Source organism: Delphinus delphis, chromosome 9, assembly GCF_949987515.2.
Source record: "Delphinus delphis chromosome 9, mDelDel1.2, whole genome shotgun sequence".
In the NCBI taxonomy this organism is placed as follows: domain Eukaryota; kingdom Metazoa; phylum Chordata; class Mammalia; order Artiodactyla; family Delphinidae; genus Delphinus; species Delphinus delphis.
In genome coordinates, this window is record NC_082691.1 from 27,662,433 (window position 1) to 27,684,419 (window position 21,987).

General features: G+C 33.8%; 1 protein-coding gene across 1 annotated transcript in view; it reads right to left on the bottom strand.

The window, feature by feature from the left end:
- PCLO (piccolo presynaptic cytomatrix protein) overlaps positions 1-21,987 on the bottom strand; it is a 363,526-nt gene that overhangs the window by 174,623 nt on the left and 166,916 nt on the right. The gene's annotated exons all lie outside the window — the stretch shown is intronic.

Here is a 21,987-nt window from a genome sequence, read left to right on the forward strand (position 1 = left end):
ACCCAGGGGAATATCAATTTTTTGGTTAAAAAAAATCTGAATTTGTTCCAAATACAACTATTTTTAAGCCTCGTGCCTTCAAAATTGTTTCCCTTCAAAAACTATTAATTTTCATAGTAATTTTAACAGCCAATTAATCGTAAGTTTTTTTTAGGACTTAGCCTATAATCTCCTGTCTCTTGACTTGGATCAAATGTAGTTCTATCCACCAGAGCAGAACTTTTACAAGGCTCACGTAGAGTTTTCAAGAATCACTTGTGCATAATTCTCCATCTAATTTAAGATTAAAAAATAATGTCATTCTTAATAAGTCACATTTCTCATGCAATTGTGTCAAGAAGCATTCACAGGTTAAAATTGTCTGATATTCTTTTTCCCCAGAGTTTTCTCAATTGCTAATTAAAACACTTCCTTATACCTCTAAGTGTAATCTATGGGCCACTTGCACCAAATCACCTGTGGTTGTCCCTAGACATGCAAATTCTAGGAACTACACCAAAACAAGTTTATCAGAATCCTGGGATAGGAGAAGGAGGATCTGCCTTTTTAATAACCTGTTGGTTAATTTTTTTGCAAACTAAAGACTGAGAACAACCCTCTCATAATACATATAAATAATCACATGGGAGAGAGATTGTTAGACCAATAATATTGCAGAATTCCCCCCTTATTGTTGTATGTTGTGCTTTTTCTTACATCATACCTATTAAAATGTAAGAAATAAAGACTATACATGTAGCTTCTAATTGTTACCATTTAATGAGTACCTATTCTCTAAAGCGCATGGTTGGAGAGTCATGCAAATAATATTGTGTTCGTATGTTGTATTGTCTTCTGAGAAGTTCAATTTCAAACTGCTTTTCATATTGGATCATTCTTTCCAGTACCACAACTTTAATTATTTAGAGACAAAAATCATTTATTGTTCTAGAATATTATTGGACATCTGAGATTCATTTCTTACTTCAGCTTTCCATTTCTTTAAAGACATAAAAAATGTTGCTTAATACTAATGACTGTTTTGCAATCTGTAAGCTGTTATAATTCTTACTTGGTGATCTAAAAGAGTAAAGACCCAAGTCAGTTATTTAATTTCAGTAAAATGTTGTCTATAAAACATTAGTATGTATTACGGGTTCATTTGCTTTTTGTGTTATGATCATCCAATACCAATTCTGTTCTTCATTTCATGTCTAAGCAGCAAAAAAGTGAACTGTGGCTTCTCTATACAATAACTTTATACAGAGTCTTGGGAAAGAAACTGATTTGATCCCTATGTCAAATTCTAAAAGCTCCAGCCCTTGTGCTGAATAGTCACTAGAGGAGGTACTTCCATAATACCTACAGAAAATCAATCTTAACCTGTCCTGTGGTTTTAAAAAACATTACGTGGTGGGGCCACATCTTAGGATATTTTCATTCAGAGACTGACATTTTAAAAAACAAAAACAGACACAAATAGCTGTGTCATTGTGCTGTTTTGTCACATGGACTCTAAAAACCAAATGCAGATGTGTGCTATGCATTCCTGTCAGGGCAGGTCTGAATGTAAATAAGTTAGGAAGTTTTTAATATACCAGAAATAAAGGTTTCATCCCACTGGAAATTCTTGTCAATTATAAAAATGTGATTACTTTATCTGAGTTTTAGGGACAAATTATACTTAAAAGGTGTCACGTCTTGCTACTTATAGCATATGATGCCACAATGGTACACAGCTCTTGTTAAAAGGAAAATGTGTTGAGAAAATAAATGTAGTGATTATTTCAAGGTAGTATACTCATTATTTTCATACATTTGAAAATTTAGGTAAGAGGATAAAGAGTATACTCTGTTTAATCTACTATGTCACATAAAATGCTCCTTTTTCCTGATTTAAAATAATGTTTGGTAAACCTACAAGCAGTGATAACCCACTCACCACTAAAAGCAAACAGAAGGCAATAGCGTCTGTCTAAGAGAAAAAGGACCTTACGTTGAGAGCCTCATTGGCTAGTTCAAATTCGTGTTTTGCTTAAATTTGCATCCTGATTCAGTTAAACGTAGTATCTTCTTTTTTTTGGCCGCGCCCTGCAGCTTGTGGGATCTTAGTTCCCCAATGAGAGATGGAACCCAGGGCCCTGTCAGTGAAAGCGAGGAGCCCTAACCACTGGACCGCCAGGGAATTCCCTAAACCTATCCTCTTCAGTCAGTACTATCCTGTAATTATTTTTAACATGATGTTGCTACACGTGGTCACTTGGTTACATGACTGATTTGTGTTTTGAAGAAGATTATAAGGCCAAGCTTAATTTTTTTTGACTTTACACTTTGTCACCAAAATTAATTTGGAAACTGATGTTACTATCATGTCAAATAATTATAACAGCATTCACTTATGCATCTATTCTGTATATCTCTAGTCTATTTATAACTATGGATTACATATACTCTTGAGAAATTATACGTGCAAGGCTTATTTGATCAGAAACTCATACTCGAGCAGAAGAAAGAAGACATGGGTTAAAAATAAGTATAATATGCAGGGAAAAAATTAAGGAAGATGGAATGGATTTAAAAGGGTTATCTGATGAATCCATTTAGAACATAAGGAATTTGATAAATTATAAAGCACACAAGAGTATTTTTTCACCAATTAGAAATACTGAATTGGTGGTCTCATATGTGTGTCTCTTCTTTCTGCAGCCCTAGAACCAAAATTAGACCACCAACAAATTCAGCAAGTAGAGGAAATTATAAAATCAAAAAGGACTGAAAGGGAAAAAACACTATAGTAGCATCAAAATTTTGTATTTCTTTAAACATATAAAATTAAATTTTGTTTATTAAGAGAAAAGACAAGAAAAGGCAGAGGCTACGGTAAAATCAAAAGTAGGAAGGAGAAAAGTAAAATTGATCAAATTTTGACAAAGTGGAGAAAGTAAAAATGAATTTTCAAGAAAGTTCATTCAGGACAATATAGGCCATCACCATTATCACATCATCATTAATTATAGACACAATTACTAGAAAAATTTTCTTCACAAAAGACAATTTGGGAAATACTCTATAACCACATAAGATGATGTAAAAACCTGTGGTTCACAATTTTTTTTGCCTTTTTCATCAAAAATAATCCCAAAGATTTTTGTATCACTGTTCAGGAGCCTAACTTAAGAAGTATTATATTTCTGGGTCCAAAGAAATGTATCTCCACTCTTAGTTCCTCAATAGCTGCGATACTATTAGACACAACATTATTAAATAGTCATAATGTTCCTAGTTCAGCAGCAATCTGGAGAATTAAGCAAGATTTCTTAAATTCTATTAAAATTCAATGCATAATATATCACTGCCATATATGACTTTTACTAGCTGAAAACTCTTTCTATAATAGTTACAGTTGTGACACACATGACTATTCATATTTTGCCTTAAGGTTAAATATAAAGTGAGTTACAGTTTTATCTTTGAAGCACTTCCTTATAAAGACAGTGAGACAATCAGAAAATGAATATATAGTATATATAATGTATGTTACATATATAAACTGAAGGCATTTCTATTATATTACTGAGTTTATTACATAGAAAAATAGAAAATATAGATCTTATGGAGGCTTTTTAAAAAACATACTAGTCATTATTATGGATGCTCTCAGGCCATTTCCATTTGTTTTTCTGTGTTTTTAAAATATATTTTATTCTCAGTATACTGTAAGTATCTCCTAATGGTATAAACATATTAAAAGTTTACATTTCATCTATATTGTTATTAAATGTTTTAAATAAATTCAGAAGAGTCTATACTATGAGACCAATCACATTTTTTAGTACTTTAATGTTAATATCCAGGATATCAAAATTCATCTCCAAGTAGGAACAATTCTGATAAAGTGTATAAAAAATAACTCCATGTTGATCATAACGTACTAGAATATATCCAGTTGCCAGCTAGTACACGTTAATAATGTATTTATTTTAACATCAAATCACCAGGGCTTCAAAACAACACTCCAAAAATCCATTAATCTTAAGAGCAGAGTAGGAAATGAAGGCAGTAAAAACCCCCCAAAACGGATGCTGCTGTGCTACTCAGCATTTTTCGATCAATAAGTAATTTTCTTTATATAACATTTCAGCTGTAACTATAGCAACAATATCATTAAGGAAAATCTCAGAACTTCAGGCCCGTCTATTTATTTTTCTAAAAATCTTTTTTGCAGCATGATAATAAGACCTGCAGCAGGTTTAAGATCTGCCATTAGACTATAAATGGTAGAGAAGTGATGGTCCCAAAATCTACACGAGCATTCATATTTGTGTCTAAGAAATCTTAATAGTATCTTAACATGAATTTTCATTAAAAGACCAACTGGACTGATTTGGAAGCTCATATACTTTCCATCAATAGAAGTATTTAAGTAGAGACTGGGTGGCCCCTACTTAAAATTCTGTGAAGGAAAACCAAGCAATCAAGGGGATTGGTACTATAACACCATTGAGTTTCCTGCCTACCATGAAGCTTTTGAGTCAACAATAAATATTTTACACACATTTTTGTCTGTTTATTTGCTTATCATTCAGAATGTTATTTTTTTTAGCTAAGAAATAATTACACTAATAATCTGCTTAGACGTCACTGTTTTACTTACTGACACATTCAAAAACTGGGAAGCAATGTTATTTGCAACTTGCCACTTGTATCTATGCCCCCTATAGTCTCGGCATTAGGGTTGTTCTATTTCTCTAAGGCCCACACACTCTTCAACTTGACATTCTGAAAATCAGATTTTTTGCTTGTTAAATTCCTAAATTTATTTCCTTTGGTCATTTGTAAAAGGGAAAAGGATTGAGTTCACAGTTGATACACTTTTTTTTTTTTCAGATTACACAATTGTTCAGACTACACAATCAGGATATTAAAAATCTGTGATCATTTATGAGACTACATTTTACAAGTGAATGCAGTAATGTGTTTGTGATACTTCTATTACTGTGTCCCTCCTAAAACTGAATGGGATTATTTTTGTTCCTTTTATAATCATTGAAACAAGAATAACTCATACCCAATATATGTAATTGACTGACTGAGGCGCTTCCTTATTTACTTCATATGTAGATGTAAGAATTCTATTAGAGTATATTAGAACATTAACATTGATATGAAAACTAAGAAAAAACCAAGTAGGCAATTTAAACATCAATTTCCAGTGGAGTTAGTGAATGTGAAGGGTAACATATCAATAAGGAAACCTAACAGAATATTCGTACTTTTAGGAACCTGCACTGGGGTTATCATTCTTAGGTCTAAATTGATCATTGGTCATGTCCCTATTCATCTCTTCTTTTATGTTTATTTCTGTAAGATCTCCAAACCCTTATCTATCACATGAAGTCTGTTTCACTCATTTGATGTAAGTTTCTATATAACATGTGTTTCTGCATAATGTAAAACTACATAAACATTTCCATAAATAGCAAGATGCCAACTAAATATACATGCCATCATGTATATTACAACAGGGTTAATATTACTGCATACTGCTGATTGACATTTTTCTACGTCCATTTTTCTTTGAAGAAAACCAGGATCATTTTTCTAGTCACTTTCTCATCACAACTAATAAGTATTTTCCTAAACTAAGAAAGTAAACTCTGGGGCTTCCCTGGTGACGCAGCGGTTAAGAATCCGCCTTCCAATGCAGGGGACACGGGTTAGAGCCCTGGTCCGGGAAGATCCCACATGCCGTGGAGCAACTAAGCCGTGCGCCACAACTACTGAGTCTGCGCTCTAGACCCCGTGAGCCACAACTACTGAACCCGTTGTTCCACAACTACTGAAGCCCGCGCGCCTGGAGCCCGCGCTCCTCAACAAGAGAAGCCACCGCAATGAGAGGCCCTCGCACCGCAACAAAGAGTAGCTCCCACTCGCCGCAACTAGAGAAAGCCTACGTGCGGCAATGAAGACCCAACGCAGCCAAAAATAAATAAATAAATAAATAAAATTTACCAAAAAAAAAAAGTAAACTGTTTGATGTTTTAAATACCATTACATAAATAATATATAAATACACACAAGCATTCATTAAAATACTTCTGAATAATTACATTAACACAATTTTGACAGAATTTGTTGAGGAAAATCAGGGGCTTAGTTTTCTTTTGGAAATATAGATACCTGAAAATGAATACTTATATTTATGTAAATATGTATATTTATTTGCATGGATGAGAACTAAATAGGGTTAATTTCCCTATAATGTCTTCTTTCCTTCCTTCCTTTCTACCTTCTTTCCGCCCACCCTCTCTCCCTTCCTTCCTCTCTCTCTTTCTATCTGGATAGAGGGCAGCAGGAACAGAGAACAGCTCACTAAAACTGTTTTGACTAAGTAATCTACCTGATTTGGGTTCAGTCAGAAGCACTATGATAACTGATCGCCTACCAGTGTGTATAAAGGACAACTCCAAGGACACAGATGATTTCTCACTGGTAACCAATGATGCACTAAACTTAAGGGTAATCATATGTACTTATTATGTTGACCTTAGCTAACTTGGCTCTAAGCAAAAATTGAAGTCTCAAAGGTAAGATATCTGTGGATTCACATTTCTATTTGTGATTAATTGTTCTAGTGTACTACACTTTGGGCTGATATTTATATAAGTTTAACATAAAAAATAAGCAACAGTTTAAAAATGTATTGTTTATGTTATATGAATATCAACTTCAAGTTTTTATATAATCAGTTCTCATCCCTCTGCTTTTATAGACTTGTATTTTATTATCTCCTATTACATGAGGTATATATTTTGCATGCGTGAATAATTACATCAAAGAAAAAATACCTTTTTAGTCTTAGTCACTAGTCAGCACTTCAGGCAATGTGTGACTGAATTTTAAAATAAGATTTATTCTGAAGATTTTAATACACTTCATCACAGATGTTAAAATTACAAAGTTATATGCATTTGGAAGACAGATTATTTAAAGCACATTACAGCTGAATAAAATTTACCGAACATTTTACAGGATAAATAAAAACCAATCCCAATTTTAAATTTAAGCATCATTGTGAATATAATATTCAAAGACAGAATAATCTCCCAGACTAGGGAGCCTGAAATATATCGGAAAGGGGCTTGCACAACTGGATGATAGAGAATGAATGCAAGGTGACTGGGGAGACTGGCTGGGTGTTAAGCCCTCCTACAATGCAGTAGAACATGGTGCAGTACTGGAGGTTCTTTGTACCGGGAAGAATCAATGTGTTGATTCGGCAAGGTGTAAACTTGTCTAAGCTGAACTATGCTTCCTAGGATTCCCTTCCCTAAACGTTTCCCATTATAGTTTAGCCCCAGAGACCTTCTGTGTGAGATGTGGAGGCCAGAAGTGAAGCAGCAGCCACCTTACTCTTTGGATGCTCAGAAAGTTTGGGTACAATCCCCAGGTGCTGTTGAAGTTCATCCACACTGTTGCTTATTGTTTGGCTTGGGGCAGCAGGCAGGCATGCAGCTGCTCTACTTTCCTCTGAATTCTCCTTCAGCATCTTCATCAGCTTTTAGGCTGGAGGCAGTGAAAACAGACATGTGTTCTGGTCTGTCCCCATGGCTTCCAGCTTGTCCTTGCTCTCAACTACTCTAAATTCATCGTCCTTCCCTCTACCAGCCCTTTGGACTGCAAGCTCCAGAGGCCTTTCAGCACCTTCCCTGCTCCCACCAATGTGTAAGGACAAATTCCTAAAATAAATCCCTGCTATATACATTCTATACTTGCTAATAGTTTTGCTTTTCTAATTAAAGTCGACGTGATACAGTCACACTGAGTCTGTCGTTATTCAAGATATGATGACTTTTTATCATTAATGTTGGTGTATGTTCAAAGTAATTCTGATAGACTATTTCTGATTTTAAGTTGCATGGCAAAGAAAGTACACTTCACTGGAATTCAACAGAAATAGTGACTGTCTTTTGAGTCTGTCAGTGTGACATGTATAAATGAGTCATTTGAAACGTTTTAGTTTTTGAAACTGTTATGGTAAAATATTAAAAACAGTCATCAAAAATAATTTGTGACATACACATACAATGAAAAAATTTTAAAGGGTTGAACACCCATGTACCCACTATCCACTTAAGAAACAGAACACTGTCAATACCATTAGAGACAATCAGGTGCCCTCTGCAATACCATCCTAGTCTATACTCACCACCAGAACCTGCTATATTAACTGCTGTATTATTAGACCTTTGTTTTTTGTTGTGGTTTTAACATTATACATATACTTTTAATATACTGTTTGCTTCTGGACATTTAAAAACTATATATAAATAGTTTTGTGCTATCCTTTTTTCTTCTTTTTATTCTTTTCAGTGAACACTATCTTGGTACAAAAATCATCTATGAAGTAAGTGTGGAGCATAAAGAATAACTTCAGGGCTTCCGTGGTGGCGCAGTGGTTGAGAGTCCACCTGCCGATGTAGGGGACACGGGTTCATGCCCCGGTCCGGGAAGATCCCACATGCTGCGGAGCAGCTGTGCCCGTGAGCCATGGCCGCTGGGCCTGCACGTCCAGAGCCTGTGCTCCGCAATGGGAGAGGCTACAACAGGGAGAGGACCGCGTACCGCAAAAAAAAAAAAAAAAAAAAGAAAGAAAAACTTTATAGTGAACACCTGCGAGCCACTGATCCAATTAAAGAAATAGAACATTATCATTATATTTAAAGCGTCTTTCAGACTCACTCCTTTATCTTCTCCTTTGAGTTAATTACTATCCTAACTTTTGTGTCTATAATTATGACATTTTGGGGTATATTTTTACCCTATGTGTTTGGATCCCTAATAATATACTGTTTGCTATTGACAATTTTGAAAGATGGTCAGTACATTTCTTTTTTATTTTGATTCCCTACGATTTTAGAGTTAAAATTAAAGTGTCGTTATCTATCTATCTATTTATCTATCTCTTTCAAAATCAAAGTATTTCCTCAAATCCAAGCTATGGTGCCATTAGCAAGTTCTGATGATGATAAACATTATGTATAAGACCATAGCTAGATGTAGGCATTGCTACAAACTAGAGAGTGCATGACTTACCTGAACTCATTTAACTACATTTTTTAAAATATTAGAGACCCAACAAAACACATCTGTGTCAAACTCAGGTTAGGAGCTACCAGTGTACACTCCCTTCACTGTAAGGTCTTCACCAAGTTTTTAATTAAAAACTTGGTGAAGACCTTACAATCTGAGTTATCTCAGATTACTCAATTATTAAGAGGCTAATTTTTAAAAGAGACAGTATGATTATTCAAATATTAAAAAATATGGATAGAGTTTAACTGCAGGGCAAGAATAGAAACGCACATGTAGAGAAAAAACGTGTGGGATGAATGGGGAGTGTGGGATTGACATATATACACTACCATGTGTAAAACAGATAGCTACTGAGAACCTGCTATATAGCACAAAGAGCTCAACTTGGTGCTCTGTGGTGACCTAGATGGGTGGGATGGGGGGGGGAGGGAGGTCCAAGAGGGAGGAGTACATGTATACATATAGCTGATTCACTTCGTTGTACAGCAGAAACTAACACAACATTGTAAAGCAACTATACCCCAAGTAAAAAGATTCTGAATACTCAATTTTTAAACAGTTTTTACTTTACACTTAATAACTAACCAATATTGAGAAATCTCAGTGAGACTCTGAAGTAGTGTTATTAAATTCATTCATAGGGTATTTATCACATTTCCTATAATATGCATTTTATTCTGAGTATTAAATGTTTGATCTTTGCTCTTAGAACCAAAGTGATTATATAAGAACCAACAAAAACACAATAAATATATATTCATAAATTACGTGTAAATAATACATACTATAGTATACTATAATATAAATTCATATATATACCTCCTCATTCAGTCAAATGATGTAATTAAGGTAAAAATGATAAAATCAGGATTAGGAAGGTAGCAACCAAATTGGTCAAGTCAAGCAAACCTAAATGCAGTAGAATTTACTGTGGGCTATATGACAGGCCAGACAGATTCAGAAAACAGAAAAAATTGACCAAAGCTTAAAGGACAGGACACACACACACACAATGTACATCCTTCTTAGCTGGAATATTACAAAAAAGTAGATAGCTACGTGGATAATGAAAACAATATATAATTCATAATTCATATATGGAAGACAATTATCTATTATATAGCCTAGGCTAAAATTAGTAAAAAATAGTAAAAAATTAGTAAAAAATTAGTATAAAATATTATTCATTTGCTTCACTATCTGGTACTCAAACACTATGCCAATAATGTGTATTATATATTCAAGACATTCATAGTTCAATCTTTTGTTTAGTATTATATTGCTGCCAGCAAATAGGCAGATGTAGCCCGCCTAAGCCTGAAGACTCATTAGTTACTCGTGGAATCTATGAAAGAAGAGATATTTCAAGTAGGTTTAACTTCCACATGTGTTGTTTGTCTCTGGTCTTAGAGCCAGTAAGGATGGGATGTGGTGATGAGGGATTGAGATTGGCAGACTAGACAGTATGAAAAGTCAAATTGGCAAAGATATTATTAAATATTAGGTATCAAAAACACTACCATTATCCTGTTCATTTGTGCATTGCATATGCTACTAATTGTAGAATTATACTATAGTTTAATGGATACATAATAACAGAAAGTAAATACCAGCTTTTTAATAACCAGGTATTAAATAAAGGGTATAAATTCAATTGATGTTTTTCTTTTTTTTTTTTTTTTTTTTTACTGCTAAAGAACAAGCGAATTTACTGATGGATCCTACCAGATTCCAGGTCTCAGCCTCACAACCAGCATCGACTAGAAAGACCACTGAAATAATGTGAGGACTGAGCCCAGTCTGTATACCTTAGCCATCTCGAGGAGCCTACAACACCCCAGTCAATTCTTGCTATCTAGACTCTCATTCTCCATCTCATCAAATTTGCTCAGTGTTTCCCAGACAATGAGAATGTGACAACAGGGATGAGCCAGGGCGAAGGGAGGGGCAGACAAAGAAAAAAGGGAAAAGGTCTCACCAGAAACACATGGGATGTTTAGTTTTCACACCTATTCATATTGCTGTCAGGATCAATGTCAGAGTGGTGTTGTCAGGAACATGTGGTGTTCTAAAGCCCTTCGAACATACCAGAGGCAGAACTGCTCTAAGGGGAAGTTAGCGGTGAGCCTCACTGCCTAAAATGTTCAGCTGAATCAAATGAACATGTCTGAGTCAGAAAGTGGCATGATTGAGTATGTCATCTTGGAAAGAATCTGGTAAATCTACCCTGAAAAAAAACAAGAACAACACTGCTTTCTGAGTCTTTAAGTATGCATAGTGCTCTTGGCTAAAAAAAGAACTATAAGACAGAATTCTCATTTTTAACAGATAACTGATTTCCATTTAGCATGTAACTTCCTCCCTAGGCTATATGCATTTATTTGAAGAGGACAAGTTTTCCCTGAAGGAACGACAGTGCAAGGCAGAGATTACAAGCTTGCACAGATGACTAGGGTGGCAACAGAAGAAACTGAATGAGGGAACTGACACAGTAAAGAAAAACTATTCTAATTTACAAGTACCCTAATGATTTAAAAATGGAAGGAACACAAGTTTTGGGAGCCAGTCAGTATGCCTAACTCTTTTAATCCTTGTAACAAACCTAGGAAAGAGTTTCTTTAAATATGTTCGTTACACAGATGAAAAAATCGAAGCACAGAAAGAAGTAATATCCTTCTCAATATCTAAAGCTAGAAGCGGCAGATGTCAGAGATGAGGCCATAGCTGTAGATTTCGATCTTAAAAAATATAAAGGATACTTAAACCAGAGTTAGAGGTGGGATTTCCCAGGGATGAAGTGGAAAAGAAGAAAACAGAGGGCAGATTCTTGGAGAAGAGCTCCATTTAGACAAGAAGAAAAAACAGCAAAGCATACTAAAACAGGATCATACAAGAAAGTGGAAGGAAAACCAGCAGTGTTTAGTAAACTCAAGCAAAGAAAGGTAAGGACTTCAAAGAAGTGATAGGCAACACTGCCAAGTATTGCACTGAGGTTAAATAACATAGATCTCAAAAAGGTTGGCAGACATGTCTTTTTTTATCATTGAACCAAGTACCCTGTTTATATATAAACATATATATATACAAATATATATAGATTTCTTAATTGTTTGTTTTGTTCCTCTCATCTTTGCAATAATTGTTTTGATTTTTCTCAAGTGGTCAGCATAACTGACTGTGAACAATTGTTTTACCAGTGATTAAATATGTACTTCTACCTGAAAACAGTGAGTTATGATGTATATTACATTGTTTCATGTTTATGTGATAAGTTTAAGAATTTAAAAACACAAATGTAAAAACTCTAGAAGTAAATTCACGTTCTAAGTTAGAATATTTCTTTAAACAACATTAGATTTTGATGTAGAAATGTATTTGTGGGTATCATTTTTTCCTTATAGAGCATTAAATAATTAGACTTTATGTGAACTAGTTACCATAGAATGAAACTCAATACTTCTTCCTTTCTTCTCTCCCAGATTTTAAAATGGAAAAATTGGTTAAGATGTAAATATAAGAATATTCTATATGTTTTGTATATTAATGCATTCACTGAAACTACTGTGATAACCTTTATTCCTGGAGAAGTTAATGAGCTATCATACTGTATAATTCATTCAATTAATTTCTCATTCCACATATTTTCACCAGATACTACTGGGCTCTGTCAAGACAGAGATTAAACACACAGTTACTTAATAGGATGAGCCCAAGGTCTAGCAGAAAAAAAAAAACAAACCACAAACTTACTATCCGTATGATAAAAGTCAGTAGAAAGTGCTCTGAAAGCATGATAAAGATGCAACTAATGTAGAATAGAAGACAATGAGAGTCAGGAAAGGCTTTTCAGAAGAAGTGACAACTGGGATCAACTGTGAAGAACTAGTGTTAGCCAAAGGAGAGCATGCTAGGCTGAGGGGCAAGTTTGACAGGGAATTTATTATGACCAAAGGGAAATGTGCATGGAAAAGGAGAGTGACTAAAACACAGCAAATTCTCAATAAATGGGAGTTTTGCTTTCCTGCATTTCCATAAATTGTTTTATACCATATTATATGTCTTATACCCATATTATAGGTACCCCTTTGCATTGAAGACCAAGCTAAAAAAATATTTCAAACTTCAGGTATTAAAGCTTCATTGATTTTTTTAGAAGGAAAGAAAAACTTGATATTTAGCTTTAAATGTATATTATATAATTATTAAAGTGGACTGGCTATTTAGCATTGAGATCCATATTATAAAAGTAATACTAACCAATATATAGCTTCCCATAAATTAAGGCACACAACATTTTGGTTGTGTTTTAATACTACTGATATACTGATACAATCTATACTAAATAAAAAATTTTGTATATTTTGGAGATTAATCCTTTGCCAGTTCCTTCATTTGCAAATATTTTCTCCCATTCTGAGGGTTGTCTTTTCTTCTTGTTTATGGTTTCCTTTACTGTGCAAAAGCTTTTAAGTTTCACTAGGTCCAATTTATTTATTTTTGTTTTTATTTCCATTTCTCTAGGGCGTGGGTCAAAAAGGGTCTTGCTGTGATTTATGTCAAAGAGAGGTCTTCCTATAGGGTCAGGACAGGAATAAAGACGCAGACACAGAGAATGGACTTGAGGACACAGGGAGGGGGAAGGGTAAGCTGGGACAAGTGAGAGAGTGGCATTGACACATATACACTACCAAATGTAAAATAGGTAGTGGGAAGCAGCTGCATAGCACAGGAAGATCAGCTCAGTGCTTTGTGACCACCTAGAGGGATGGGATAGGGAGGGTGGGAGGGAGATGCAAGAGGCAGGGGATATGGGGATATATGTATACATACAGTTGATTCACTTTGTTATACAGCAGAAACTAACACAACGCTGTAAAGCAATTATACTCCAATAAAGATGTTAAAAAATTTTAATGAAATAATAAAATTTTAAATGTAATTTTATTATTTAGGAGACTTTTAAAACCTAATCTTTCTATATTTTCATTTTCTTCCTGCAAAACTAGGACAATCATATTCATACCTATGCTATGTAATTTCCTGATTTAGTCTGGAGAAGAGTCACGTGAAAGTTACTTGGTAATTTATAAGCTGTCTATAAACTTTAGCTGTCCTAAAGTTACTTTTGCTGTTATTTTTAAAACACGCTCTTAAATCAGGTTATACATATTCTTTATTGACATCAGTCTCAGAGAATCTCCTGACTTTTATAAGAAAATATTATTTGTTAATCATAATGTAATTTTATACTCATTTTATACTGTCAATTTTTTAAGGCAATCCTAAAACTACTAAACTATATATGAAATGTAAATAGGACTTTGTCTAGTTTTTAAAACTATCTTTCTATAACAGTCAACAGAAAAATAGGACTTAAAAAAGATATCTCTATGTATTCTCACTGGTTTTACAGAATTAAATATATTTCATATCAGTAATATTCTAGCTCATATTTAGCTTATTAAATGCTTATTTCACATTCTATTTCATTCTATTTGATTTCTTAGAAATTAGGATTAGGAAAAAGAAATGCTATATATATTAACATTTTGCTAAATAATATATAACATACCATTAGCATAAATACTGAAGATCTAACTAAACACTAAATTTTAGTACATGGTGCCAAACTTTAAAATATATATTTACATTAGCATACATATATATTATGTAATTATTTAAAACAACTATAGTTAATAAAATGTAATTCACATTGCAAGTGTGAATGAGGTCTTGGGCAAAAGAGCAAACTGAAGGAAACAGTACTGCTAAAGATATAATCAATCCTTATTTCAGAAGAATCATTTTTCCAAATGCCTTTGGGTAATATGTTCTTTTAGTTTCTGCATAAAAAGTCAAGGTAACCTTACCTCATTAGTCAGAAAAACAGCTAAAGATGATATCTGCCTAGACTGAATAGGACTACTTTAAAACACAAATCTATTTTAGCAGCTACTAGGAAAATAAAATTTAAAAAACTGACACCTTGAGATTAAGCACGTTTCAGTTTCATTTGGTGTTCTATAACGATTTAGGTACGTGAAAAAAGAAAGTTTTTCTAATAATCGCTCAACATCTACAATCATGATATATATTTATGACTATAACAAATATAAAACATTTAGTTGTGTGAAGAAATTAATCTCAGTACTAACACTACCTCAGGCCATATCAAAGGCTGATTTTCTAACATGAAAATTTCCTTTCTCTTTCTGAGGGTTACTTAATTTTGTGGTGTCCTTTTCAAATATTACGATTCCAAGAAATATATTTGTTTTACTCATTTAATCAATATCTCATTAACTATTATTATCTTGAACAAAACAGACTTTAATTCTCTTATGGCAATGTCAAAACTGTCCATTCTCCTTAATTTATTCCAAATGCGGGGTACAGATGTGTTGCAGAAATCATGAGACAGGTGTGCATTAAAAAACAAAAAAAAATAAAATCAGTATTGTAGTCAAGGGCTTAGGTATGGAGATCTTGAGCCTAACTCCAGAAACACTGTCAATATTGTAACAACCCTGAACAACAAAAATGCATCATCTACCTACCATGCGGTAAGGTCCCTCCTGTGACCTTAAACCTGTTTGTTTGTTATTTTGTTTTTCCAGCCTGCTACCAAAGTTCTTGCTCACGTAGCTACATTTAGCCCTGTATATTTTCTTCTCTATTTGAACAGAACATAATATTTTGGACACTTCATCCCTGAGAAAGCTTTCAGTAAGGTCTATGCATGCTTCTTGCTTCATCTGAAGCTGTTCTGGGATTCTAATTATCAGAACAGGTGTTATTTTAAATGATAAATTTACTTATATTTTAATTTGAAAAATATCCTTGAGTAGAGAACGTGTATCAAATTGAAATATTCTTAGAATGTTGTATAAAATCAAGTGTGAAGCTGAAAGTACTTTCTATTGATAAAGTTGGAGGAATATTACAATAATTTATTGTTACCACCTGAACTTTCCTAAACCTGGAGCTTCTCCCTATATAAACTGTCTGAAACTATTTAGTCCAACTAATGTTGCTAGGAGACCAGAAATGGATCCTCACAGAGAGCAGTTACTGACCCATTACATAACCGTATGTCCTTAAATGTCCTCGATAAAGGCTGATGGTATAGTGACAAAAGTTCAAATTATGAAAAACAGTTATAATTGTTATGAAAGCAATTGCCTGGAGGTAGAGCAGGCAAGATTACAGTGCCCAGGCAGATGGCTTTCTGATGTTCTGTTTCAGTCCTAGAGTCCATTTAAAAGGATGAGAAAAAGGGCTTCCCCGGTGGTGCAGTGGTTGAGAGTCCACCTGCCGATGCAGGCGACACGGGTTTGTGCCGTGGTCCAGGAGGATCCCACATGCCGCGGAGCGGCTGCGCCCGTGAGCCATGGCCACTGAGCCTGCGCTCCGCAATGGGAGAGGCCCCAACGGTGAGAGGCCCGCGTACTGCAAAAAATGAGAGGCCCGCGTACCCCCCCCCAAAAAAAAATGATCAGGAAGAGTCAATAGACTGAACATTCTTCAAGCAAACCTCCATGATGTTTATTTTGACCAAGCTTCAGAAAAATCTGACCTGAGGCTAATTCAGCATTATACTGTGTCAAGCCCCTTCAGTGTAGTTATTTCACATAGCCCACTTGTTGAGGAGCCACGTGTTTTAATATTTAGCCAAACTGGGGTTCTAAATGATGTACTGGTATCATCTTGTGAATGCTAATTGCTGAACAAGAGCATATGTTCAACAGGCATTGCTGTGTATCTCTTTGGACTTGCTTTCTGTAGTGTCTACTATCACAGATTCATAAAACATCTTAACTAAATATTTGATCAAAATTGTCAATGTATGTGGAAATAAACCAACATGAATCCAAAGCTACACTTATTACTAAGTACTAAAAATATTATAAACCAAATAGGGAAAAAAATAAAAATGTCCTCCATTTTAAGAATGGATAACAGAAGAAAGTTGATCGCTTTTTACTTATTAAAAATATCTTATAGGGCTTCCCTGGTGGCGCAGTGGTTGAGAGTCCGCCTGCCGATGCAGGGGACACGGGTTCATGCCCTGGTCCGGGAAGATCCCACATGCCGCGGAGCGGCTGGGCCTGTGAGCCATGGCCGCTGAGCCTGCGCGTCCGGAGCCTGTGCTCCGCAACGGGAGACGCCCCAACGGTGAGAGGCCCGCGTATCGCAAAACAAAAGAAAAAAAAATCTTATAATATGCCCAGTACAGTTATTTAAAAAATCATTCTGCATTTTAACCATGTGCTTAAAAATCAGAGATAATAATACTGTTGTCTATCTATTCTCAAGTATACTTTTTACATTTTTGTATGTGTGAATAAACTCTATTAAGTTTAGAAAAGAGTATTCATTTTATGTACATTTGAAAGAGAAATGGTATCAAATACTTAGTCAATGTCCTTATTTTTCATATACTTTTTTATATCACGCCTACCAATACATTATAATTCAGGGCAAGTCATTCTGATGAGACTACATTTTTCTTATAATTACTTAATAAAGTCACAAATTAGGTTACAACTATATTTAAGAAGGATGAAGGAGGAAAAAAACCCATAAGAACTCTACAATTGAGAGGACCACTGGAATCAGAAAAATAGATTATAGGTTGTTTTCCTTTTAAATCGGTCATCAAATTTCATCATAACTTACAAATATTATTGTTTGCACTCTCTGCAAATGGCCTCACTCATATACGATTTGTAGTAGTTTTCTTCTCAAATATAGTATACACAAAATAAACTAGAAATATGCTGTCATAATTAACAAGATATGGCATTTTTTAATAAGTCCAAATATGTTCCCTCTAAAGTAACAAGCCACTTCTTTTCCCATTAAATACTGAACAATATTTGAGTGAGGAGAGCTTCACTGGCACAAAGGAGAATGATTTTCTTAACTCTTTCATATTTCAATTATTCATATAAGTCCTATTTTAATTTAGCTGATTTTCACATTTTACTATTAATATTAAAATTTAGATCTAAACCAGGTATTGTTCTTTAAACAAATGTATAACACAAGATGCTGAATAAAATCCACTCAAACGAGTTAAATTATTTTAGAAACAAAATTTAAAGTACATTTAATTTAAAGTTCAATTTTCTTATGTGTAAAATGCGGCTGGGTTGGTGAAAAACTATGTGTTACTTTTCAAATTTAAAACTTGAATAAACTTCTATAAACACATAATTTAAAGAAATTAATATGGGGATATTCTATCAAATTATTGCAATATTATTTTTGATCACTCAAGAATTTCATTACCTCCAGAAATTTATTTCATTAAATGAACCTGTGATGTTTCATAGAGGCAAATGGAAATGGGCAAGGGCAGAGCAAGTCTTCAACAGTAAAAGTTTTCTTACTTTTATATAATGTATAATCTATCTATCTATATATTGCACCAAAAGAGGTAAGCATACAAAAAAAAAAAAAACAACAGAAAGGGGTATTCCATTTTACTTAAATCAAACATATTTTACAACTGATGACTCACAGTAGCTAGTAGGCACATTAAATATATGTAATGTGCTGCCCAGTTTAAACTATCAATCAACTTCAACGGATGAAGATCTGAGGATACAAAATTTTGACTGGGTTTTACAAATAGAATTACAGCAAAGTGGCCAATAGTCTAGGATAGGTACTATATAAAGTAAAATCTTCATTTTTCTATATACTACTGACTTGACTTTTGGAAAAATAGTCAACTTTCTCAGTTTCTTCATCTCTGAAGTAGAAATAACAGCGCCTATCATCTAAGCCTTTTTGGTTAAGAGAGGTAATGCATGCATAGTGTTTTTCAAAGCAACTGGTGATAATATGCCAGACATAATGGTGTGTGCAGGAAAAAACAGTAAAAATTTAGGGTTGAAATATTTGCTTTATATTATTAAGTCTATTATTATATGTCAAGTATTGAACAGAACTCTGCCTAATCAGGTAATACTTTAGAATCAGGTAGTAGCAAATAAAGTACAATTTTAAATAGTGCTCAAGTGTGCTATATTACGCAAGAATTTCATAAGAAAAATTCCTAATTCAAAGAAGGTTGCAGAAATATGTTTTGCATATAGTAAATTTAAATCTATTAGTTCCAACCAACAATCAGCACTGCTTTATATGTTTATATATTTTATATGTTTAAAGATGAAATTAAAAATGGAGAAAATTAACCTGCCTATTGCTCCCCATGGCCTTAGTCCTTCCCACTCACAGACACAGCTGTTCTTCTTAGATATGAAAGGTGGGAGTTAAAAGGGGAAAAACAAAGTAAGATGAGGGTAAGCTCATTCAGATGTTATATGCTAATGGTGGCTAACACTGTAAACAGTTTTAAAAAACTTGGAGATAGCGCATTATCAATTACATAAAATTAAATTTAGTAGGTATTAATAATATAACTCTAAGCAAAATGAATGGATTCACACACATACACAAACACATACTATTTATGCACTTTTTCTCTTTGTTATTAAATAATTTATACAACATATAGGTTATTCTGGTCTCTTACCTTACTACTGTTTGTTTCTCAGAAGTTTGAAGGTTGTTTTTAATTATTAACAATTCTGACAGAAGAAGACTAAAGAAACAGCAGAAATGTCTGTTGATATTTTAAAGGCAGTAAATAAGAATTACTGAAAACTTGGAAAATGGAAGAAATATGAAAAAAATCACATGAACTTGTAATTTGTTATATCTCATTCCAATCTATTTTTTTTATTCCAATATTCTTTTCTACATTAATACAGTTGACATCATATACTACTCATTTACTTTATCTGTATCTATCAATCATCTATGCAGGAGGAGTTATATATTCATTTGGTACATATACACTTTTTCCTGCTACTTCCACTTAAGCTTATAATATGAGCACACTCAATGCTATTTATTAATATCTTTGCTTACATCGTTAAAAACAGAAATAGTATTCCACTATGAAAACAAAAATTATTTAACCATTTTCAATTATTACATACTTAAAATATTTCCAGTTTTCACTAAGGAAGCTCTTAAATTGTATTTCTAGGGCCATCACAAATCCATGTGTAACAATGACTTGGATGAGTAGGGTTTTCTTATCAGAGCATTTATTTCTGAATAGGCTGAATTTCTAAAGTACATATAGATCCTCCTAAATGAAAAAATAAAAGCTGGATTATTATTAGCTGCTATCTGGTGAAGGAGTTGTTTTCTTCTTCTTTGTAGAAAGGTAAAAACTTTTAGGGCAAAAAGCAATCCAATGATGTACAGAAACTAAAAAGTAAAATCCTTGGGTTTCCTGATCAATTACCTCTAGTCAAGAAAGGTTCTACCATTTTCTTTAAAGGCAGAAAAATACCAGACTAAAATCAAGTCTATTTCAAAATACCTTAGAGAACTTATTTGTTTCTGTGCTTCTAGATCCTTAAGAGGATATAATTTATTCAAATGATAAGATAGCATTCTTAATAAAAGAAGAAAAAGCCAGTGATTTTTAAGGTACCACGTTTATAAAAATTATCAGATATATATTCTCTGTAGATAGAATGCTGTTAATTTTGAATTTTTTTTTTCTTATAGAATTTCCCCTTTCCCTTTATTTCCATCATATGGTTTATTGTGTATTGAGTGCCACGGGGAAGAGGTAGAACATGGCTAAGAGAATTAGTAGTTACCTAGTAGTCTCTGGATTTGTGTTTCCCCGAAGTTCAATCCATTAAGGAGAATATGTTTGGTGTATCTGCAGCATCATATAGGGAGTACCTCAGATGAGAAAACATTCAAACTTAAGAGTAAAGAATTTCTTTGTGACTATGAAAAGATTTACTAGCCTTGGATGATAAGAAAGATTAAAGGACATTTATGAAGAATAGTGAAAGGAGATGGCGGGAGAGGGGCCCTAAGTTATGCTTTCTAGGAAAACGCCTAAATTGGTAAGCATGAAGAAATCCTTCCCCAGAGAAGTTGTGGGAGTTGAGGGCAAGACCCAGAAAGTCCATGGATTCTTTGTGTAGGAATATAGGACCACTGAGTGTCAGACCTTAATATGACCCAGAATTACACCAAAGCAGAGAAACATTTCTTTAACTCCTTTATTGCTTCCTAAACTAATGGAACCATGGGAAAAGGAAAAGAAATGGCTCATTAAATAGTGCAGACCAAGACCATGGACAAGATAGATTTTTCAATATTTACCTTATAGACACAGGACTTAACTATCATACAGGTAATTATATTTAAGGTAACCACCCTGCCATGACTCTTTATAAATCTACTGGATCTTGTACACAGTGGGAGCTAGTCTAGGGGGATTCCAAATTGATTCAGATTAAGTTTTCACCAATTTAATGAATGGGGCTCAAAACAGAACCTGAGTTTGCTTACAGACAAATAAATGAGTGTAAGTTTGTTATGTGCACAAGACAGAATGTCAACTGTAATTCATAATTACTACAAACAGAAAAGACTTTTTTGCCCTCTATGATGTCTTTAGAAAGACTTATTTTGCATAAATGGTGTTGTTATTGATTCAATATACTATCTCCTGAGAGATATCTAAATGTGATTATGCTCTCTGAGAAACATCATTAAACACTGATACAATTATTATCATATAAACTGAGAAAAAATTATTATAAAACACATTATGAAAAGACAACCTACGGAATGGGAGAAAATATTTGCAAACAATGCAATGGACAAGGGCTTGCTTTCCAAAATACAGAAACAGCTCATGCAACTCAACAACAAAAAAACAAACAGCCCAATCGAAAAATGGGCAGAAGACCTAAATAGACATTTCTCCAAAGAAGACATACAGATTGCCAACAAATACATGAAAGGATGCTCAACATCACTAATTATTAGAGAAATGCAAATCAAAACTACAATGAG